Genomic DNA, 26,368 nt, shown 5'->3' with positions numbered 1-26,368 from the left:
TAGGAAAGAATATGGCCAATCTCTTGTTTTTGGCACATTTTTAAAGAGGTATTATGGTCTTACGCTGAAATCAATTTTGGTCGTTTATTACCAATTTTCCTTGGAAGACTCCAAGCACTACTCTTTGTTCTAACCTTATGATAAATCGTCGCTTTTTCATTAGGGTAATCATAGACTAGATGAAGGCAATTAAGATACGCTTGATTCACCGTTCGATATCCGCGAGTCACTTGGAATATGTTCTCGAGATGGAAAGTTCCACGACAGTTTTACGGAAGTTAAAATATTTTTGTCTGTGGTGGAAAATAGGTGCATAAGATCTGATTTTTTGCTTTGTTGTTTTTGTAATAGATCTAGTGTTGTTACTTATATCGATTATATGCTATGACTAGTAACATGCTACATGAAATTAAAAATGCCTATGGAATTTGATTTGATTTTATTCTGACTTATTGAAATAACATATGTTTCTAATTTCAAATAAAAATGGGAAAATAAAATATTAAGAATACAGAATGAAAGAAGAAATTACAGGAGAGTATATCTAAGAGAAATCAGGGTTATTTTATATAGTTTCTAGAAAAGGGAAAATTAGAGGGAAACAATTTACCAGTGGAAACTTTTCAAGGTAAGTTTAATGTTGTGCAGGTAGTGTTAAAACAAAACACTTAATTTTCAAAACAAAGTTTCAGCTATTGCTCTTACAAATGTTTAAATAGCGACTGTTCTGAATGTTTATATTATACGTAATATTTATATGTAATGTAATATTACTTGCTCTTTTATTTTTGTTTAAATTTTTACTACTGTAATATCAATTTCGTTACAGCAAAATCCCATATCAACTATAGTTCAAAAATCCTATGGTTATATAGATTTAAATGAAACTACACCTATCTTTTCCGATGGTCATATGCAGTTCCTATCTCTATATTGATAACCAACAAAGCTGTGTAAATGAAGGCATGGCAAGCCAAGTCATTCCTAAGTGCTTGTAACTGAAATGTTTGTCATTTTGTTTCTTTGTTTTGAAAAGCAATTTTTAAGGCAATTAAGGTTACGTTCATTGCGATATGCTTAGAAAGATTTGCAAGAAGCAGAAAATTTCACCATATTTTAAGTCTTTAGATCCCCTGCCTATAAAGATATAATTAGGATGGCAAATTCAATGGGTGCGTATACATCTTAAAGTTATATTTCAGAAACGTTCCTGTTTACAGTAATGTTCGTACAACAAGCATTTAGAATGTAACTTTATGACATATTATCAGTATAAAATTTTGTTATAAAATATATTTATATTCCTTAGCAAATATGTGCTATTACATACACATTAAAGATTCAATATTATCTCTTGCTTGAACAAAAAAAAAAAAAAGAAACATAAGATGGAAACAGCACAATAAAATGGATGGCTACATTATAACTGAACAACATTAATTGGTTACGTTGCTATCTGGAAAATGTAAAACAATAATTATATTATTTTCAAATTTCAGTACACTGGTTAAATGGCATATTAGAGCTTTTTTGCAAAAATGGCATAACGTTGTCGAAATATAAAAAGCCGGAGGGCAGTTTTTCTATTAATTATTAATCGGATTTCCATTTCTTTTAATTATCATCTCTCATAAATATAATCCCATTAAAGAACTAAGGAAATAGAAAGGATGATATGACCTTTCTTGATTTATTGTTCCTATAAACTTGGCATTTTTTAATTACATTGCTATAAAGGCATCCTGTTCTTGTTATATACTTCATAACCTGTTTAATGAAATTCCTTTACAACTGAAGACCAATAAACCATAACTGTCATTACTTCTCGATTGCCGTCCACATGTATTAACAATGCAAAAATCTAGCACAAGACAGTGACCTTCTGTCCCCAGCATCAATATCATGAAAATCATTCTGATAAAAAGGTATGATAGAGATATACTACAGGTGGACAATTTAAGGCCCTTGTTGAGTTACTGTATTGTCATAGCTTTAGTTGCAAATTGTTCTTATCATGATTTTCGGTACATTTAAAAAGTTTAAATCACAACTAAATAAGCATCTTACACCGTAGAAATAAAGTGTGATCTAAACCTAATTAAATTCGTCAAGGTCTCTGCATACTGCTATAGAAAATTAGTAAAACATTGATATAGTAAGCATAAGATTCTTTGCCTTATGAAAGTCCTTCCGATAAAATTGTGCATAAGCGACCTAACGTTACTTTAAACGCAGTCTTTCTTTGTAAAAAGCATTGTATATTTTTAATCACATAGCTAAACATGATGCAATTAAAAGAATATAATATCATTCATATACCTATAAATGTACTCATATGAGACATCGAATAAGCGCCTTAGTTCATTATCGGAATCAGATGAATGTTGTCCGCAAGATACTCATTATTCAAAATGTCAATTCGTTATACAAATTAGACATAATTAATTTCTTTTGGAAAATTATATGTTATTCACTCATGATAGATCGTTATCTGCTAGCTACCTAGAGATTTTGAGATCGATTCACCCCGTAATTCAGCCCAAAATAAGACAACATCACTATAACTGTCATCCAAAGTCCTACCTAGGGATTTTCAATTGATTCATATTGTGATTTCATACATAAGAAGACAACATGCGTATAACTATCGTCCTTAATCCGATAGGTTTCTGTGGACAAGTGGTTTAGGTCGCGGACTTCAAATCTTTTGCCGCATTCCGATGCTGATTCAAACCTCGCTGGAGGCGTTGATTTCTTCATGTGAGAAAGCCATCCAACTGGCTTACGGAGGTCGGTGGTTCTTTTAACTTAAGGTGGTGCTCGCCTGTGAGGAAATAATGCCCGGAGGGGTACCTATGATCTTCCTCCTAAGAAAAGAAATGGAAAAGTCGAAATATGACCTTAACTAAAGTCGATGTTACTCTAAAGCCAACCAAAGAAAACACCCATAATCCCCAATAAATCAGTGTCGATAAAGATGGTAACCGTAATTTTAACAAATGCCAAAGGGACAAATATACCAGGTTAAACGTGTTGTAAGATTTGACTGGCAGTTTAATTACCCATTTCAAAACGGTATACATGTATAACTGAAACTTTCTAACAGTGTTTTTATCAAACACACCTTACCTTCAGAATTAGTATTATAATGATTTATTAATTGATCTTCCTCGGCATACATCATATATGTTATGAAGCATTTTTTGAAACTTAACATTTGTAAGAACTGACTTTACATGATCAAGCTAATTGTACACGTTCACAGAAATGCTGTTGACACATATCATTCACACTATAGGAACAGAAAACTAGAAAAAAGGAATGAAGTGAATTTTACATTCATCAAAGCATTAATTGGCGATGAAGTTAAAATATGTTATCATGAAAAATGACAATCCTTATAACACTGAAATAGGACGGAAACACTATTTTGCAAATAAAATGAGCGACCGACACTTAACACTATTTCTTACATTTGTGCTTTATAAAAATAATGCAGTTCATTTGTCTAGACCAATGTGGCTAAAGTGATATTTTATACTGCACATAATGATATAAAGAGCCCAGAGTAAGTTTATAGATTAATCGTAGAAATTTTCTCTTCCACTAAGTGCCAAAAAGAAAGAATTATGGTCGTAGAACGCCAATTATGTGTATAATATATGGTATTAACTCCTTCTGTCTTGCGTGTACTGTCTCTTACTAGTCAGTATAAGAAAATGAAATACATGTCAGTAAAACGAAAATTATCGGTTAAGAAGATCTGGTCGTTATACAGTTATGCAAAATTTCTCTTCAGTGTACAATTCTTGAGGAGAAACAGCTTTTAAAAGAAAACTGGTTATTTTATTCCATTAAAGACGTTTTTGTCTGAGCGGAGTTGTAGAGTAGTAACAGATGCCTTAATGTGTGACGTGAACAGGAGAGAATGGGTTCATGCAGTGACCATAGAACAATCTATGTCCTTAGCATATCAGAATAAGTCGTCATAGGCTGTCAGTGGCCATATATTTTCTTAAACGTTTTTTTATCTCATAAAAATGGAGAGTTTAAGACGCATTTAGCCTTAAAGTAAGTCTAATTCTTAAACCATAATCATTTCATGTTTATTGCAAATTGCATATGCGGTACGTGATAGGAAAAAGGTTACAATACGTTGAGTGATGTTCAGTTAAAATTTCAAAAGAATTGTCTATTTTTTGAAATAACAGTCAAATATAAATAACACTGCATTATAATATATGTTTAAGATAAGTTTAATTGCCGTAACGTCTTTTGACACCGCATATATGTGTTAATATATAAGTTATGTTGTCTATTCTAAAACATCACATATTGCACACATAGAATGAAATAATTTATAGAAACATATGGATCATTCATTAGTGTCAGGTCAATACATACGAACAATAGGTATGATCTTTATCTCATGAACTTTACTCTGCAATACGTAAATTCAAATCTGGACTATAAAATTGAACATTCCGTCATTTAACAATTAACCCTATACTTTTGATGAAAAAATAGAGCACTACACCAGTGGTGAAAAACAACATCAAATAAGTTTAGATGAAAGAAATGCATAAAGCCATTATTGCCGAGCTCGCTAGACAAGACGATAATATCGGCACACTTTCCTGTGAGAAAACTACTTTTATTGCAACCGTTGTGAAAACGGGATATTTTAATATGAACAACATTCTCTGCATGTTTTATAATGCATACACGATCAACTGCAATAAGGACATAACGCAGCTGTGTAAGGTGCCACTACGGATATTTTATTTGGCACTAATGTGGATCTGAATAAACCTCCAACCATCACAAATCAAATAGAAAAAGTGAAAACCCCACAGGTCAATCAACACGACAGAATTGAAAATGTTACAGTCCCGGTTTGATTTAGCCTGTTTTTGGACGGTAGTGGAAATGCATGCTGCCGTCCACGCCCTCTCGCCCCGATTTGAACATGGTATATGTACCAAAAACAATTTTTAGACATCCTTCTTAAACGATTGTATGGATGCAAATAATTTGAAATTAATTAATGGCTGTGAGCATTAGCAAATAAATTTGAAATATCAAATATAATGCGAATTTTGCTAATAATATTTCTTCCAGATACTCCTGTTAATAATATTTGATTGTGGATCAAATATTTCACATCGGTCTGTCAAAAATCTTTTTATTGACCGACTTTTTTTAGTATTTTCTAATGCTCTAAAAAATACGTTGCAAAAAAGATTTTCTGCACTTAACGGCAAAACTCTTAAGGAAAAGATGCTATATCAAACTTAAAAGTATTATGGTTTTATCCTGAAATCGTTTATTACCAATCTTCTATAGAAGACTCCAAGCACTACTCATTGTTCTAATCTTATGATAAATCGACGCTTTTTCATTAGGGTAATCATAGACTAGATGAGGGCAATCAAGCTATGCTTGATTCAACGTTCGATATCAAGCCAGTCACTTGGAATATGTTCTCAAACGATAATAGGGCAGATGAAAAGTTCCACGACAAGCCTACGGAAGTTAACGTAATTTTTGTCTGTGGTGGAAATCTGTACAAATGAGTTTAGTTTTGCTTGTCCGTTTTCGTGATAGTATTGGTACTTATGTTTGAAGTAAATCTCTCATCATGTACGACTTTCGGCTAATTACATGTTACATGAAATTCAAAATGCTTGCGGAATGTGTTTTATTCCGAATTTCGATGTGCAATCATAATTCATAACAGCATGTAATTAAAGTAAATTCTATTTAGAAGAAATATGGATGGAAAATAGGAAAACTACAAAAGTGAAAGAAAAAATGAAGTTTATCTGATAGAAAAAGATATCAATACCAGGGTTACTTTACATAGTTTTTAACCCGTGTGTACAAGAGTAAATCTTTTGAGGTATGTATAGTGTTGTACAGGTAGTGTCTAATTTAGTTTTATGTCCGTACCTCATAATTGGTTGTACGTATCAGTTTTACTTAGAAAAAATAGAAAGCATATATTTATTATTTTAAAACTATAAAATCCGTAAGAAATACGTATTTTCTTTGATTGAATCCATCCTTTTGTTGTGGGTTTCATTTTTTTTTGCTTATTTCATGATTCTCTTGAGTATTTATATAACTTTGAATCATGCTTTGCCAAGGGGTAACAAACTTCAAAATGTATTTTTCAAAACGTCTTTACGCACAGTTGCAAATAATTCTGCAAACTTTTTTTACCTTATTCTAAATTTAAGAGGGTTTATTTGCCAAATATAGTTCTCTACTTGGTACCGCATATTAAAGTTTTTCTGATAAAATGTGCTTTACCCTTTATTTGAATGAATAAACTTTCCCATTGCAGTTCACGCAATGAAAACAATAGTACATATTTGTGACAAAAGCTTTCGAAAATATTTCTTTTCATTCTGATTTCCTAAATTTTACATTACAATTTCATTTAAAACTGCAAAAGATACTATATATGTTTTGATGATATTGCTGCAGCATGGAAATAATTTACATTCATATTTTTGTTTCTTGGCTTCATGTCACACCAACACAATTATATGTTAAGTGGCGATTTTCTAGCTTTTGAGGGTTGAGGGAGGCAGACCCCAAATTCCCCTCCAGTTATTATTTAATCATGGGCAGGTACCTGGGAACAACCATCGACCCTTCTTAATCCAGCTGACTGGCTGCCTTATATGAATTAATTCCTCGTCGGAAGGGAGGTTTTAAACTAACAGCGGACTAAAGAATAAAACTGAATTAAAATTAAAAATATTAACAACTATCTAAGGACTAAAATGAATATGTATTTGACCTATAAAAGTTTGTAATTCATATTCCAATAATAAATCAGTGTATTATTAAGCATTTGTCACAAACACAACAAATATCACAAAGAACAGGGTATCACACTCAAAACGTATATAATATTATGTGATATTGCTTGCAGTTTTTTTTATATACTCAAATTCGTAGTAAAAGTTATTTATTTATTCCCTGTAAAATAGCAGAATTATTATAGTACGACAATCACGTTGTCTGACAGTTTCAAATATAATTACGTCATGTTTAAAGGCTTTATATTTTTCCTGTGCAAACTTTTTTCTCTCTGTCTTCGTTAACGAAACCGTGAGCAGGAAGGCATGAAATACAATTTCCAGAGTGTTTAATAATTGAAATGTTTGCCATTTAGTCTCTTCGTTTGAAAAACAATAGTTTTTTTTTTACGCCAGTAGAAGTTTCTTTACGATTGGCCTAGTAATTAACAAGAAGTACACATTGCTCCAAATCGTTTGTCGTAAATCTCTCTGTTTAAAAACAAAAGAAGACCCATTGGATAAGTGCACATATATCTGAATTTTTATTTAATGATGTGCAGATATACACTAATGTTCGAATAGTTTCATTTGGAATAAACGTTTATGTATGTAACACCGCACTAGCATGGCATTACTTTGAGACTCTCCCTACCCCTTCTCTCTCACACACTTTTGCTTTAACTTGCTGCTAATCGTATGAAAATTTCTTTTTATATAGCTTTTTAAACTTTTAAGGTTTTTTTTAACTACATATGCCGTATCAGGATATCTGTTTAAAATAACAAAAGCTTACAATATTTTCTGTTTTCGAATATACGCTCTTTTAGCACAAACCATTTGACTTGACGATTTAATAATATAATTTATTTTCGCGACAACACATATTTCTCCGATAGCGTTTCAAAAACTAAAAACAACGTCTTTCTCAGTACCAAATACATATAAGCCAGGGAGTTGTTTGTGTAAGGAATAACTGAATATCCCTGTAATTATCTATTTTCTAAAAACCGTTTTTATTTTTACTTCATTATTACCATTTACATAATATTTGGTTGCTAAAATATTATGATAGATATTTATTTTTAAAAATTGAAAACTTGCTCTTCTATTATGTCGTCAAGAGATAAAGCAATGCATTCAAGTCCATGCAAGATGTAATAAAATATGTTCATATATATTTCTTAAAGTCATCAGCAGATATATATTTTACAATGTATTTTCAGTATAATCTTTTGGTTGTAAAACATGGGGCAACAGATTAGGAAAATTATAAGTTTTATTGATACATTTGGTTGACATCTAACAATAATTATTTTAACAAATAATCAAGGCCTTCGAGTGGTTTTTCGTCTAATTTAACACGGTTCAGGGATCAGATGCGCAGGAATTGAACCACGAGGGCGTTAGCCCGAGTGGTTTAATATCTAAGCATCTGAATGATGAACCGTGATAAATTAGACGACAAACCACAAGAAGGCATTGATTATTTTTATTCTTACATGTTCAATGAAATATCTTGGTAAAATTATGCTGGACTTCATTTATTCGAGTAGTAATGAACCAGACGTCAAGCGGCAATTTGACGTCATAATTGACGTCTTAATGCTCTCTTACCGGTCCGCCCGTCAATCGTTGTTTATTGTAGAATATACAGAGGTTGGCTTTCTTCTTTGTAGACCTGGCATTCAAAACAAGACATGTTAGAATAGAAAACAAAGACATGAAATCAGTAACTTACATTCAAGGTTGAAACGTTGTATTTTTTAAAAAAAACAAGTCTTTACTTCTAGCAAGAAAATAGAACTAGGTACGTATCTGTCTGGCAAATTTGAACAATAATAATCAATGTATACAATAAGGCTTTAAGATAAACGAATACCGTATGCAAGTCTTAACATGAACATTGTTAAGATGAAATACTCAGAAAAAAAATGAATGAAAGATGTGTTTTAATACATGTACTACATTTTGTTGCATGCCATCTGATATAAATACTTTTCCCATAATTTGTGTAATTGACCTGTCTATAATTAAATAGTTAAGTTTGCTTGGCTGAAATAAAAACTTGAAGAAACAAAATATGAAAAACTGTTCCTGATGCCATCTTATAAAACACTTAGTTCCGGTCAACAGTGAAAACTATTTATCCCTATTCTTTGAATCTCGGACAACAGACTTGACAATTAACCGGTAAGCTATCAAGTGATTATATTATTTTTTTTTATCTTATATGCGATATTTTATTTAAAATGTTTACTTTCAGTTGTTTGGTAATGTAAATGGACATAATATCATTCAAAACTAGAAAATCTACAGATACAGCTGTCCGACTAAAAATAACTGAACAGCATCAGTCGGGATAGCAGTTTATGATTTTATTTATTATCTCTCTCATAAATATGATCCTGTTAAAGAACAAAGGGACTGATGATACAAGTTGTCTACATTTATTGCTCTTATCATGTTCCCTTGCATTAATACATTGCCATAAAGACTTCTTGCGGACGTTCTTTTGTTCTTTTTATATACTTAATTTCCCGTTCGGTTGAATCCATTTAAAATAACGAATATTAAGTCGTAACTAACACAAAATTCTTTAGGTGATTGTTGAGTTTTATTTTGAATATCACATGTTATTGATATTGCGGAAAGAACTTTTGCAATACTACTGATATTGCATAAACTGTTGCGATACTATCGCATAAATTGGTGGCATCTCAGAATCTGAAACTATAAATGTTCTTTTTGTATTTTGACAATCATATTTCTTACGTTTTGTTGAACATTTTATATTAAGGTAGTTCTGCACGTTTGAATCGAAATTTTTTCTGCAATGTAGAATTTGATTAAACTCTGATTTTTCAAATCCTCAGAATATACTTAGAAAATTCAGCAAATAAAAAAGATAGGGTCGTGTGCTTGATTTTTTGCTAGACTGATTTGAAAATTTTTGACCTCACGTAATTTTTCATAATGGGAGTCTATGGAAAAATCATAACTTTCATAACATTTTCGCGAATAGAATTTTTTCTACAATGTAGATTTTAATGAAACTTCTCACAGTTGTAAATAGAAATATTACCTATAATGTGGTGAAATAAAATGTATAGGTCCGTGTGCTTATTTTTGAGATATTTGACCATGATTAAAGTGAATCGCACATTTCATGCTAATTTTAAAACATTATTTTGAATTAGTTAACATGTCAGATGTTTTGATATCATATTTAACTTTCGAAAGATAGTAACAGTGCCACTGTTATAAATTTACTCACGGGTTGACATTAATTCATAAAATGATATTAATATCCGTATGCCGAATCCAGGCTTTATTCAACGTTTTGCGGATAAATGACGTTACGCCATCACTTCCGGTTTATCAAACGTGCAGAACTACCATAACTCGAACATCATTAACGGAAAGAGGTTTGCTAAGTTGCAGTTTTGTTCTTGAAGTAATTCTTAATGACAGATGGTCATGATGTCTTGAGTTGCCGCGTGTTCCTTATGAACATAAAGTCATTTGTTGTAATTTCTTATAACTAAATGTTAGTTGTAGGTGTATTTCATATATTCGTCCTATGTGTCAATATTTGACCAGCAAAGCAGAAGGTTTTACTGATGCAATTCCTTTTATAGTACCTCCCTATATGGCATTGACAGTACAAGGACATGTACAATATTGAAAATCAATCATGTAATTATGCATATTCCCTTTGCGTTATCTGTTTGCAACATAAATTTAAAATCACTATAAAACTTTAAAATACAATTGATAAAGTGAATAAAGATCTGAAAATGTTATTGAAAATCTAGTTGTTTAAGCAAAATATGCTATATTTAGACTGCGAAAACACCGATAGTTTAGTAAGTTGTTGGAAATAGCTGCTGTTTTCGATACTCAATATTGGGATTCTAAATAATCACAGTCAACAGTATGATATATCTTTAACCTCTACATGACAATTCAACATTTTTCATCCATTGCCATTTTAGGAAAACATACATACCTTGTTTCTCTTGCAAAGAATATGTCCTTTCTTAAATAAGAGGGTAACATCAGTACTCATATTACTACCTTATCCATTTGAAGGGACTTCAGTGGCCGAGTGGTCAAGGTCTCTGATTCTCAAATCACTTGCCTCTATCTGTTAGGATATAATCTTTTTCATGTAAGGAAACCATTCAGCTGGCTTACGGAAGGTCGGCGGTTTCACCCAGGTGCCCATCCCTGCCTAAAACAATACCTGGAGGGTCACCTGGGATCTTTTACCCTTAACAAAAGCTGAAAATGTCGACACAAGACCTAAACTGTGGTTTTGTGACTCTAAACACAAACATAGAACTGCACATGTCATGACTATACTACCACTTTAGATTCCCTACAGTTTGTTAACTCAGCGCCGGGTTCTTTCGTCCGTCCGACCGTAACTTTTCAAATTCTTGTCCGGGCTGTAACTCTGCCATCCGTGAAGGGATTTTAAAAAGTTTGGCATAAATATTTACCTTAATAAGACGACGTTTCATGCGTAAGACCCAGATCTTTAGCTATAAGGTCAAGGTCACACTTAGAAGTCAAACGTTAATAGGGTCTGTTTCATGTTCGGTTCTTAACTTTGCCATCCATCAAGGGATTTTGAAATTACTCAGCACAAATGTTTATCATAATAAGACGACGTGTCATGATAAGACCCAGACCCCTAGCTCATAGGTCAAGGTCACATTTAGAGTTAAATGTTAACAGGGTCAGTTTTTTTTGTGTCCGGTCCATTACAGTGCCATCCACGAAGGGATTTTGAAATATCTTCACATAAATGTTAATCATAATCAGACAATGTGTCATGCACAAGACCCAGATCCCTAGCTCAAAGATCAAGGTCATACTTAGAAGTCTAAGGTTGATAGGATCTTTTTCGTGTCCGGTGTATAACTCTGTCATCCATGAAGGGATTTTGAAACAACTTAATTAAAATATTGGCCTAAATGTTTACCACAATGAGACAATGTGTCACGAGCAAGACCCATACTCCTAGCTCAAAGATCAAGGTCACACTTAGAAGTCAAGTCAAAGGTTAATAGGGTCTGTTTCATGTCCGGTTCGTAACTCTGCCATTCATCAATGAATTTCGAAATTACTTGGCATAAATATTTCCCATGATGAGAAAACGTGCCAAGCATAATAACCAGACTCCTAACTCTAAGGTCAAGGTCACATTTAGAGGTTAAAGGTTAACGTGATCTGTTTCTTGTCCGTTCCATAACTCTTCCATCGATGAAGAAATTTTAAAATTACTGGGCATAAACGTTTCCTTTATTGAGATGACCTGTCAGACGCAAAACCAAGACCCCTAGCTTCAAGATCAAGGTCACACTTAGAAGTCAAAGGTTAACATTGTATGTTTCTTGTCCGGTCAATAACTCTGCCATTTATCAAAGGATGTTAAAATTACTTGTCACAATTCTTCCCTATAATGAGTTGGTGTGTCATGCTCAAGACCCAGACCCCTAACTCCAAGGTCAAGGTTACCTTCAGAGAACTTTTTTTTATCTGGTCACAAAATGATTTATGCCTAAACTATTCTGGCATAATTTGAGCAGACAACAGTAGGATTCTTGGGCAAACTTCGGGGGCGTTTGTCACTAATAATGACAGCCCTTGTTTTAGGTTCAATTTTAAATACTTAGTATAATTTGAGAGTTATATATACTTGTTTTTTTTCTCTATAAAATGTCAAGGTCAGTAGTGGCTGTTAGTCAAGTTAACTTAAAGACACACCACAAAATAACTGTAATCTTTTGTATTTCCGTGATGGTAATTATACATTTTTTTTGCATGGAAAAAATGAGAAATAACAAGTATCTGGTTACAAATTGACAGTGACATATATAAGGCTAAGACAATGTATTTAATGTCTAAATATATTATTATATTAATGTAGTAGAATGCACGGTACTTCATGTATTAAGGTAAGTTTAGACCACACTTTGTTTCTACAATGTAAGATAGTTATTATTCTATGTTTTTATAACTATACAGAGAAGAGAATGACTGAATATGTTTGCAGATGAAGTTGTGAGAACAGGGCCTAAATTGTCCACTTGTCATCTTGTGGAATAGCTTATTATACAAGTATTACCAGAATTATTTGCACTAAGTTCATGTGGGAGGAAAAAATAGGTCACTAGGTCGTGGTGGGTCTTTAACACTTCTAGTAATTTCTTGAATACCGATGGTTAAAAATAAATACTATAGCCTATTTATTAACGGTTAATGCGAATAAGATACTGTTACACACTGATAGCCACACGAGAACTACATGTAGATATAGACTTGTCATAGTACGCTACTGCGGGAAATATAAAGTGGTAGTATTGGACTGGGAATTGATGGCATGACAATGTCGTGAAGACATTTACGTAGAACACAGTAAGTAGCTACAAAGGAGATGATTACTTCATAACTTCGATTATATTAAAGTCTTAGTTCATTTTCGGAAACAGACGAGTTTATTCCATAACATACTCGTATATCAAAATGTCATTTCATGATACAAATTAGATATAATTAATTTCTTCTAGAAAATTATATGTTACTCGCTCTTGATACATCGTTATACGCTAGCTACCTAGAGATTTCGAGATCGATTTACGTCGTAATTCAGCCTAAAAATAAGACAAAATAACTATAACTGTCATCCTTAGTTCCAAATTAAGCGTACTTAGTGTGAAAGGTCATTATAACGTGTTATGATATTAGTAGCCATGGGCTAAAATATAAGGTAAAGTATGGCCGTGTTATACTAATTTCTTTAGGAATAAATGACCGTAATTATGTACCTGCTAGCGGCAAATGTCATATACTATCATTTCAGTAAAGACTGGACAGATTGAACATATTGATAAACAGGTAGTCTAAGAATAGACCGCTTATGATCACAGAATTAGCGGTTTTATTGATACACACTTAAAAACAGGTAGTGTAAGAGTAGACCGCTTATGATCGTAGAATTAGCGGTTTTATTGATACTTAAAAACAGGTAGTCTAATAGTAGACCGCTTATGATCGTAGAATTAGCGGTTTTATTGATACTCACTTAAAAACAGGTAGTCTAAGAATAGACCGCTTATGATCATAGAATTAGCGGTTTTATTGATACACACTTAAAAACAGGTAGTCTAAGAGTAGACCGCTTATGATCATAGAATTAGCGATTTTACTGATACACACTTAAAAACAGGTAGTCTAAGAATAGACCGCTTATGATCATAGAATTAGCGATTTTACTGATACACACTTAAAAACAGGTAGTCTAAGAATAGACCGCTTATGATCATAGAATTAGCGGTTTTACTGATACACACTTAAAAACAGGTAGTCTAAGAATAGACCGCTTATGATCATAAAATTAGCGGTTTTATTGATACACACTTAAAACAGAAACTTCATGTTATTGTTAAATGGCTATTGTTAAAAAAATGATTAGACTAAAAGAATGATGAATTCGGCAGAATGCTCCTCGCGAATACCGGTATATTAATGCTCTGCATGTTTTTGGAAGAGTTAATAAGTATAATGTAAAAGTAATCTCCCAGGAAGCACGGAACACAGTAAACACAGACATAGCCACTCATCACAAAGTAGGCAAACCACAAATAGAAACTAAAGTGGAAGGATACAGCAGATTGTCTGCTTCAGATACCTATGAACAAGTATATTAGACATGAAAGTGGGATGGCGTAGAGAAAGCGGCAAAGGGGAAAGGTGGATTGAAGGGAAGTTACATCACCAGTATGCAAATCAATACATAACACATAAAACGAAACACACTAAAAGAAAGTTGAAAAAATGAGGTATCACCTTGGAACAGTTAGTAGCCTGGTAAGGACAAATGGAGTTTAAACGAGTTTTTGGCTTGCTAAGCTCGCAAATGTTTCAAAACACATGTTGGCTTTGTTCAGGCTTTGTCCAGGAGAAAGTCGTTACATTCAGCAATTAGCAAAACAAAGAGGAGGCTTATTGATTTTATATAAACAACCTTACAAAATATCAGTGTTACGAAATCGCTTTGAATTTGGGGAATAGTTTTGTCCTCTGTACTTTTGATAATATTTAGTGCGACTCAATACATTTGATGGAAACGATTTATCTTAATATGTTTAAATAAAATGATATGGGGCTCTGTTGTGTACTATAACATCGTTTTCAAATATAAGTATTAACTTTTACAGAATATGCAGTCAAAGTGTTGTATACATGTGCAAATAGATTAAGATATACATGTGATTATTGTATCGATTGCTAGAAATATTTGTGCTTAATTGAAACCGGGGACATTGACTCAAGGAATCCATTGACACATTGGCGAGACATTTAAAGAGATCTGTAAATTAAATTGTTATAATGAAAAAAGTTATTAGTCAAACTTTGTGATCTCATCATTGGATTTCAATTCTAAGATTTGAAAGTCAGTTGTTCAAAAATATAAAAGAACCTTGGTAAAAGAAGCTCGGTCTTAATACAAACAAAAGTTGCTTACGTACAAAATTATTGAAACGTACCAGATATTCAAAACAACGTAAACTGTTCAGTGAGGTGATCATAAAAAGTAGTTTTTGTCAATATGTCATCCTCCGTCGAGTGACGGTATGACGCTGATGTATATAAACTTTATTTGCGCATTCTTTTTCGGGGACCGTGGCAGTCGCGCATTTGGTAGGGTGGCAATATGGTCAGAATTGAACATTGTTGCTAGACGCTGTTACCATGCGTATTATAGTTTGACAGCTGGTTTATACCGTTGATAAATTCCACAAAAGAAATACATATGAACAGTTTGAGGTAGAGAATAAGGTGTCATTTATCATTTTACCCATTACAAAATACACCTTCTGGATTGGAGTGTTCACTTCCAACAAAATGGAGGATTTATTGCACGTATTTTCTGATAATTGGATTTAATTATATGCGTAAAAGCCTCATTTTGATTTTTTAGAATTTTTATACCAATTTTACCATTCATTTATCATTTTTCTGAGAGCTTTTGTATAAAGTATTACGCCATGTTAATGCCAAAATTAGTACATTGCTTCATTTGGGAGCACAAATTATTTATAATATCAATTTGATATTTTACAACTGTTAAACTATACACAGTATGAGCGTACGATGTCATCTTTGTAACAGTTATAGAATTTTTAATACTTAAGTACGAATTAGGGAACGTAAATCAAATTCATAAGATGATCCTTCTAATTCGTAGAATGCAACTAAGCAGGATAATAGTAAAACCCGTCCAAAGAACCATCTTTCATGGAGGAGCCAGGTTTCATCGTGGTCTTGGTATAAGATGTTCTTGTAGTCAACATTAATATTTTCCGAAATTAATGTTGTTTACATTCATCGATAGAATGAACTATTTGTGTATTTCATTCAAGAAATCATTCGAGATGGAAAGATAAAGCATGAACACAACTTAGCTGACTTTTGTTCTGTATAAAATGAATAGATTTTCACATACAGCTGTAATTTACAAATGAACCAATGCAAAAAGATTTTTACCTTCCAGAATACTTTACAATACTAAATTAAAGTCAAAATTAAAAATTCTTATTATGTCGGATGGCAGAAACATATTCTAAAACATATAAACACCTACAAAATAAATTAAATAATATTTATATCATGATTAAAAATGCCTATGCCTGTAAAAATGTTAATGATACAATTACAGTATCATATGAATTTAGTAAAGTTAAGGCAACATACTTTTAGTGCAAACAACAGTTAACAATTAGCTTAATCTGTCATTATGCGGATTTATATGTGTCGATGCGGCATGGCACCAGAGTGTCACTTTTTACATATTTTTTATTTAACTTTTCAACTTGCTTGTTACGGAGAAAATATGAATTATCCTTCGTTTTGCTTTGATCAGTAAAGCAGTCTGGACAATGAGACACTGGAACTTGTTTTTGAGCGTAAAAACAGCCGTGTTACTGGCATTACAGGCATTCTTACTATTGTCGTCGATGTTGGGTTATGTTTATAGATCTAGGTTCCCGGTATTTTTTTTGTTACCTTACACCGACAGTGCTCCGGGCTATCATTTTACTTTGTTTCGAAATGTTAATATTTTGTCTTAGTTAAATGAAATGGTTCCATGTGAAATGAAAATATTGATAAATAGTAATGAAATCATAGACTGTTTAACTCGTTACAAGATTTTTTCGAGACGTAGAGGTATAAATCTGTCCGACAGAGTAGCATCGATAAATAATCATGGTGTGTCTAATTGGTGCATTCCCTTCTCATAAAACGTCGTTGTTTCACTCAAGTAGGCCAGTTAGTGACACGTGATTTGGCTAATAGATCGTTCCAAGTCGATAATTAAACCGCAAGACACGTAATTGAAATTTACTTGCCGGGTGCGAACAGACAATTTATAAGCACAAAACGATAATTGATTGTGTGTCGCTTATACTTCTATCAGGTATAATCATTATGTAACAAAAAGTTGCAACATTGTGCTGGTTGTTCTACCATCATTTTCACGTAAAAGCATCTTAGTACAATCAATGGTTTCATATTTTTGTAACCCCGACAACAAAGTTGTAAGGGGTGGGGGTGGGTATACTGGTTTCAGGTTGTCTGTCTGTCTGTCCGTCCGTCCGTCCGTCTGTCTGTCCATAGACACAATCTTGTGCGCACCAACTTTCCTCATCCCCTTGACACAATTTAATGAAACTTCACAAAAGTAATCAGTAACAACAGTATTTGTGCGTGATGCACGTTAGATTCTTTCAGATTTTTTTTGCAGAGTATGAAACTTTGTTTTTTGTTACTATACTCTATGCATAGACACAATCTTGTGCGCACCAACTCTCCTCGTCTCCTTGAAACAATTTAATGAAACTTCACACAAGTGATCAGTAGTAACCCTAGTTGTGCATGGTGCACGTTAGATTCTTTCAGAGAAATATTCTGCACAGTTATGGGACTTTGATTTTTGTTAATATACTATATACATACAGTCTCCATATGCAGTCTTGTGCGCACCTAATCTCCCGAAACCTCGCACACAATTCAGTGAAACTTCACACATGTGATCAGCACCAACCCTACTTGTGCATGGTGCATGTTACGTTCGTTTAGATAAATATTCTATAGAGTTATGGGACTTTGTTTTTTATACGCCCGAAGGGACGTATTATGTTATGGGCCCGGTGTCCGTCTGTCCGTCCATGCGTGCGTGCGTCCGTCCGTTAGCAATTTCGTGTCCGCTCTGTAACTCTTGAACCCCTTGAAGGATTTCAAAGAAACTTGACACAAATGTTCACCACACCGAGACGACGTGCAAAGTGCATGTTTTTGATGTCTCATTTCAAGGTCAAGGTCATACTTAGGGGTCAAACGTCATATAAGTGTTTCGTGTCCGCTCTTTAACTCTTGAACTGCTTGAAGGATTTCAAAGAAACTTGGCACAAATGTTCACCACACTAAGACGACGTGCAGAGCGCTTGTTTCGGATGACTAGCTTCAAGGTCAAGGTCACACTTAGGAGTGAAAGGTCATATATGACTTTGCTGTGTCCGTTCTGTAACTCTTGAACTTCTTGAATGATTTCTAAGAAACTTGGCACGAATGTTCACTACACTGAGGCGACGTGCAGAGCGCATGTTTTGGATGACTCGCTTCAAGGTCAAGGTCACACTTAGGGTCAAAGGTCATATATGACTTTGCTTTGTGTATATTGCTATGCATTGCAGTGCTCTTGTTTTTATTTGGCAGATCCCTTTTTGTTCTCTTACAATATTTTTTTTGAATTACTTCCCTTTTGTGTTACTATAAATAGCTTATTTTGAAACTTTTTTATTATTGGCAGTAGGGAAAAACCGAGACCACTTTTCTATGGTACAACATGGATGGTACATCCAATTTTTAGATGTATTTTGATATAACTTTATCAGGTAAGAATTTTTTGTTGACTTTGAGAATTTTTTTTTTGGAATTTCTTCTTTTTCTTGTTCCTGTTCTTTGGGCTTCAACAGTCAAGTTCTTTAAACTTTGATCCCATCCTCTGATGTAACCCTTCGGGTGTATATTGCCCCGCTTGGCGGCCCTCTTGTTGTTACTATACTATATACATAGAGTCTTTATACTTACAGTCCACATAATTATGCAGTCTTGTGTGCGTCAAATTGCAATGTACTCTGTCATTAACTTTATATGTTTTCGGTTTTCTATAAATACAGTTTAGATAGATAGATTTATTTCGATAATTGAGCAAAACATAACATAGTTACAATACATGCATATAATAAAATTTATAATCAAATATAAAAGTTGTCATATGAAGTAATGTGTTATGAACTATGTCAGTCACATCAATATCAAGGATGACACAAGAAAGAGAAAAAAAATCTCTTATTTCCATTGTGGTCCTTGGTACCAAAGGTCTGACATAGAGAGGCATGAAACATTAACATGAATATATATAAAAAAATTACCGAGTTCATTATTATAAAATAACGTATATGTTATGCATATGTAATTATAATTGCTCAATTTATGATTATTAATTAAATGAAAGACATATGAATAAATAGACACCAATATCACATCAATATCACAGTACATTGTAAAAATATAATTTCTTAAAAAAATGCATTACAACCAGGGACTAGATAACAGAAAGAACACATAAGTTCAGCAATGAAGCTTATCGTTAAGAAAGTGGTCCTTTACCGCCCTTTTAAAACTAGATATGTTGGGCAATTGTCTTATGTGGGGAGGCAACATGTTCCATAACTTGCAGCCCAAGTAGGAAAAAGACTTTAGGCCAAAACCTTTAACTTTCGGTGGCACAAATGACCCATTTTGGCTAGATCTAGTTTGGTATGTGTGAACAGAATCCTGTTTAACGATACGATGACCCATGTAATCAGGGGATTGACCATTTTTTATTTTAAAAACATGACAAAGAGTAATTTGTTCAACTCTTCTGGAAACGGGTAACCAGTCTAGGGAAATAAAATGATGTTGTTCAATATGACATCTGTGTTCCAAGTTCAATACAAATCGGATCAATTTATTTTGTGTAACCTGTAGTTTGTCCTTCCAAAATTTTGTTAAACCAGGATACCAAAATGAACAAGCATAGTCAAAATGGCATTGAATAAGGGATAAAACCAAAAGTCTTTTAGTATGTTCATTTAGATAGGCCTTCTTTCTATAAAGCAATTTTAACCTGGCATTAGCTTTCTTAATAATGGAACTAGCCATAGATTCACCAGTTAAACTCTGATCTAAGGTTGCACCCAAGTATTTGACAGCTGAGGTAGGATTAATAATTTGACCATTACACTTTATATTAAGGTCCCTATTAGTCCTAAGTTTAGGCTTGGAACCAAATATAATAGATTCAGTTTTACCCAGATGTAGAGACAATTTATTATCAATTAACCATTGACTAACCATTTCAAGATCTTTAGCTAGATCATTTTCAATAGATGACTTAGTTTTACCAGAGACCATTATAGCAGAATCATCAGCATAGAGTACAGTTTGACATACCTTTCCGATGGTCATATGGTTCATGACGAATTATCTGCTTCTATTTAAGGTTAATAGTTCAGTGAAATATAGAAGGCTAATTTGTGTCCCAAAATTACCCTAAAAAATCAAAGTATCTAATGGAGTAATTTCTGGGTTACTATATGTCAAGTACGGTGGTTTTATCGATCTGCATGCAGTGATTTTAGATTCATTTTCGATGAAAAAGTATCTGGTGTGAAGAATTACAAGAATGGGAATTCTTCGATTTTCAACCATTTTTTTTTTAAATATATCTTAATATTTTAATATGGGCACAATTGTCAAAAACATCTAAAATGACTAAAAATTCTGTAAAAGAAGCCGAACCTTTGGTCAAAATATTTTCATGGTTCTTGTTTCCCTGACTGTTTTTGCTACTAATATCATAGAAGAGGTCTATTTATTCAAACTTTGTGATTTTAGCAAAATGCAGTGTTTTGAACATAGTTATAATTCAGATAAGAAACGATAAATTAGGTATACAAGATAAACCTTTACATAGCAATGAATGGATACATTATTCAGTTATCATTAATTTGAAATAATATCTATCTTGTGTAGGATATTCATGGCTTAAGGGAACATTGTCCTTTCCGACACGACACTCTTATGTCACCCTATGCTAATTTTTAATCGCAAGAATGTTACCTCTGTTAAAGAAATCGTCTGCAACAGGGCTTGATACGTCAATTTCTTCGGGACTGTTTGACAATCGGCTGTCACTCAGTCTGCTCGTTTTAAAAGCGAATGCGATTACGGATGTTACGTTTTACGACAGCTTGATCAATCAAGTTTGTGAAAGCAGTTTTGATTTAGTCTACGTAGATTGTTTTTAAGTATCCGACTAAATAACTAAAGTTAGAGATCACAATATCCGATGTTTGCATTTACAATTTGCTCAACAAATTATACTGTGCTAATGTTCATTGTATTAAACGTATTGTTCACTGCTATTACTGTTCATTGTATTGTTCACTGCTATTACTGTTCATTGTATTGTTCACTGCTATTACTTATTTTATACGATTAGATTTTCATATTAAGGAATAGGGCCTCATTGACACGATTACTTGTATGTTTAATTTATATTGTATTTTGTTACCATAACGTCTATTAGGAATTCACCTGGCATGTCTTATTGATTTTACAATGTCATGCTCCTTTTGTAATAGTATTTGACTGGCTTAATCCCCTTGACTGTTCCTTGATGAGAACTTAAACTCGATGCCTAATGTATTTCACTCTATGTGTTTTTTTTCTCGGTGCATATTTGTTTATTTGTCTATGTATTTTTGTTCTCGGAACCTATTTATTTTACTTGTATATGTGTATTCATTTTTGGTGCCTTTTTTGTTTGTTTTTATTGTTTTGTCTTTGTGCCTATTTATGTTACTTATATATATACTTTTGTTCTCGGTGCAAAATCATGTTTTCCTTATTCATGTATTCCATATTTTCCCTCGAAAATGTGTAACATAAAAACAATTTTGATATATTTGTCTGAGCGACCAATAAAGTAAAGAAATGTTCATAATATTGAAAGGATTCTCTAACTCCACTTTAAGGTACTTCCGCCATCTTGAATTTAGAGTGACCTTCATTTGAGGTGTGAAAATATAGTGAACAAAAGCTTTCAAATGCAGCTGTTCCAGAGTACAAAAACAGCTCAGTTTGCAAGACTTGAACTAAAAGAAGGTGTATAAAAAGTAAAACTAAAATTTGGAAATAAACAAAGAAGATATTTTACCTGTATTTTTCCAAATTTTTGGTTAGATTTATAAATCCTTTCAAAATACTTTTTAAAAATTCATGAATGGCAAAAGTTAGTTCAAAGTTTCAATTAGTGCATAGGAGAATTGTCTTACTGAATAGAACTAAACTTAGTACAAAATTTGTTTTCAAATCTGACCACCTCATGTATTAAAACGAAAATAAATCTGTACTATTGCTATTTTCAGCATACATAAAAGTAGTGCAATGTGCGGGCAATGATTTTTTTACGTATGGTGTACCAGACTGCCTAAAATTGTAAGACAAGTCTCAGACTTAATGTTAACAAGATTTAGCAACGATCCAAAATTCTTTTCAAGGATTGTGCAAGTATCATAAAGGTTTAATTTATTATAGCGGAATTTATGTACTTACGCGCTGCTTATCTCACGGAAAATGTGGTGGAAATAGAATTTTCGGCACACCCTCTGTAACTACCGAAATTACTTAACGTAACTTTCTCACACATACGTGTTTGTATATCTATAAATTATAAAAAACAATCATAATATTTGCTTTATCATGATATATGCAAATATTTTAGACAATCTTGAAACATTTGGCCACAGTATTTCCGCATACTGGTCCGGGACAAGTTCGATGTGTATAGTGATTCCTTATTAGATGTTTCATGCGTCGTAAACTAACCAATTTTGATCTATCGACTTTTTATACAATAAGAGAATTTATGCAGCATGTTTTTAAAAACACAGTGAGAATAAATCGCAGAAAAAATGTACAGCCAAATATGTTAGGAGGTAATACAATTTGTATACAATTGTAGATAACTACGAAACATTTTACAAAATGCAATCAGTTGAACTTCTCACGCAAAAACCTGATGACTAAAATCAGCAGTATCTCAAAAGTAACCTTTCTGTTTCTTGGTTCTTCGTTAAACAACGATATTTTTTCACACTTTCATAGATTTAAACTGATAATAAATGTGTATTGAAATTCAGGCATAGAAATGGACACTGACTTTACATTATTGATTACTGCGGTGTTGACAGCGGAGCAGCGTCCAGTACTAAGACTGTCTACGAAACCAACGATAACGAGCTCTTTATCATTCTGAAAATTACGAACATTGGGATCAGTTTCAGTATACTAGTATTATACTTGCTATTTGCCGAGTGCACACTTGTTTTCTATCGTCGTTAATATAAAGCAGACTAGTAAATATTCGTAAAAATGCATAATCTCATAAACACTTCTTTAATGTATGTTCTCTGAAATTAAAAAATAACTGGCTCAACTGAGACACCATACTTTAAAGTTAATTCAGTGTATTCACAACGAGGTTTAAAATGCACGGGAGTCTCGTGATAGTACATGCCTTTAATTTCACATGGTTAAAGTGTAAACCAATAGTTAAATTTGCTTCGTTTTATTTATCACGGAAAAGATCAGACGGTTTTTGATATTGGAATAATTTTAGAACATCTATGTATTTAAAGTTGAAAGTTGAACGTTTTCTACAGGATGTAAAACTGAAACAAGTAAGCACTTTTACTTTTTCAGCAATGTTCCTCAGGTGAACTTTGACACTGTTTACAAACTTTAAAAAGAGAAACCAGTTTTGTGTCATCCTGAAATGCGTTGTTCGGCTGAAACTTATAGTTCCCGGAAAAGTTCTAAAATGGTTTATTTTGGGGATTTTTGTTTTATTTATGTATTCAACACAATGTGCAATATTTCCAGTTTTTGAAAATGATTGAAATTGAACTTTATTTTAGAAAAAGTTCCGATCTTTCAATAATATTTTGACAGCGGATGCTTACACATTTTAAGTGAAACGCCTTTCTTGTCCAAAGGTGGTGTGTAAAGCGAAAAACTATCATTACACATTGCGTTTATTCTTTAACTGTAAAGGATCGGTAACAGATCAAGGAGATCGGGCAGTGCTAAACTATACTAAATGGATATCTCTAACAATGAATAAGGAGGCATATATATTTCAGTAAGGAAATCTTAGGTAAAAGAACAATCATATATTTAATTCCTTGAAATAAACATGGCGGCGAAATATTTTAGAAAAACTGTGCACGTGTTTTGCGCATTAGAATGTTTAACGACATTTTCTTGAAAAAGTAACGCTCGTGTGCACTATTTTGGCATTTCTTTGATTTGAAAGTAAATATTTTATAGCAATTTAGGTTGCATACGATACCGAAATTTTGCACCAAAAATGTTCACTCATTTTCTTCCAAAGCACTGTGGAGATAGGGTTCAACGTAGCTTTCATGCTCGCAAGTTTACCTACAGATATATCTTTTCAACTTTTATCATATATTTTTTGTGTCATTGCATTTCGAAAGCTGTTTCGAGGATTCTGATTTTTCACATGAATTTCTAATTTCAATTTGCGGAAGAACCTTAAACCAGACATGCGCCCTGATGTAACGTAGTATATTGACTTTGCTTTTCGTTTAACAGATTTTGTAGTTATGTGTAACTGTATTTTATAGGTACGCTGTTTTATACAAGTTCACAATAATCGGTATAAGAAAGTGAGAGGTGTCGTACATTGCATTTCTTCTCATGAACAGACGCAGTCAAACACCGCTATAATTTTGCTCTGTTTTGTTTTATGCTTTATATATATTATATTAGATAATAATCCATAGTAGAGGAATCCATTTGTATGTCAAAGAAACACAGAAATGAAGCGAGTGAAAGTGTGATAATACAGGAAAAATCTTTGAATAACAAAATATATGTATTGTTATTATAATTTAGAATGATGACTATGTTGTTACAATAATCGTTACCAAGTGGCAAAAAAATACAAAATGTTTCAAAAGCCCAAAAGGCAACATGCAGTAGTAATTATTAAATAGTGTTCGTTGCAAATTAATTATTACCTAAGATATTGGTATACAGCCGTGTAAAATAATGGTTTCCGCATCAGATCGTTAATAAAGCCCCTCGTAAACGGACTGCAGTTGAATCAAAATAACGTTCATTTTAATATCTGCAAATTCATCTCGAGAACTTCCTAATAAATTGCTAGAGAAAGTAATCTAACACTTTTGGAAATTTTGATTGGATTTGCAGTTAATAGTCTAAATACAACAATTTAAACTTTATATTAAGTGTTTACCTCTCATGAACAGACTTAATCAAACCGAGTCTGCTACGTAATCTTATTTGCATTCTTTGCTTCCAAAGGATCTTTTTACAGATTTTATTAACTATCTCAATAGCAATCTTTAAGTGTTGTGTGGGGGCTGTAAAAAGTCTCCCCGTACTTGGATTCAGTATTGTTACATTTTCTGGTCCTTTGGGATCGTGGAGTCCATTCACCATACGTGTAATAGAGTTCCGCTTAAGCCGGTGTTAGGGGCCGTGAGAGGTGTTACACATTTAATTACCTCTCATGAACAGACTCAATCAAACCGAGTCTGCTATTATTTTTCTTGGTTGCATTCTTTGCTCCCAAAGAATCTTTTTACAGATTTTATTGATTTGTTGGTCATTTTTTGCTTAGGTATCATATAATGTCAGAAAACCTTTGTACGTCATAATTGTATTCATTCAAAATATATTTCTATGACCTAAATAAAAGGTAAAACTAAAAGATCTGAAAACTTTGAGATATAGGCAGATTTAATAAGCTTCTGTTAGCAGTTTTTGCTTCTAGTACAAAATAATTTATTTTTAACATCAGGCAAAATACAACAGTAATTTCAGATTGCACATTTTTGGATTTAAATTTTGTCTGCAAATTGATATAATTGTATGTGAAAGAGGCTCGTTTTCAAAATTTTTATATCGATTTCTCTGCAGGCTTTTTCTATAAATCTTCCTTCTAAGAGCTTTTGTATAAAATATATCACCCTTTTAATGCCATAATTGCTATTATGGTTTATTGCTATAATTGCTTTAGATTGGTATCACAAACTACTGATGTCTAGAAGATTTTATAAAACTGTATAAAGCAGGTACTGTAGAAGCGCAGAATAATTATAAAGAAACAAAGTGAACTTCTTTATTCTAAATAAAATGCGGCATCTGAACCATAAGCATCAGTATTTAAACTTCTTTGACTTGAATACCAAACAAGAAACAATCAGGACAATCATGTCTACTGAAAGAACTTTTTTCAACTGGAAATAAACTGTAAAACAAGATTCATACTTATTTTATCATGAAAATGATAATATATCATAATAATAAGCCTGCTT

The 26,368-nt window shown here is 32.7% G+C and overlaps 1 protein-coding gene across 1 annotated transcript in view; it reads left to right on the top strand.

Annotated features, from left to right (window-relative positions):
* The first annotated feature begins 272 nt into the window (after positions 1 to 272).
* The window catches only part of LOC123554864 (acetylcholinesterase-like), a 183,351-nt gene continuing 157,255 nt past the window's right edge, over positions 273 to 26,368 (top strand). Inside the window, exon 1 of the mRNA XM_053547635.1 lies at positions 273 to 628. The gene's annotated coding sequence lies outside the window, so the exon portion shown is untranslated. The remainder of the gene's footprint in view (positions 629 to 26,368) is intronic.

The sequence above is a fragment of the Mercenaria mercenaria genome, chromosome 7 (assembly GCF_021730395.1).
Source record: "Mercenaria mercenaria strain notata chromosome 7, MADL_Memer_1, whole genome shotgun sequence".
NCBI lineage: Eukaryota > Metazoa > Mollusca > Bivalvia > Venerida > Veneridae > Mercenaria > Mercenaria mercenaria.
The sequence above is the reverse complement of the archived record's forward strand: the minus strand, read 5'-3'. Positions and strand labels throughout refer to the sequence as shown.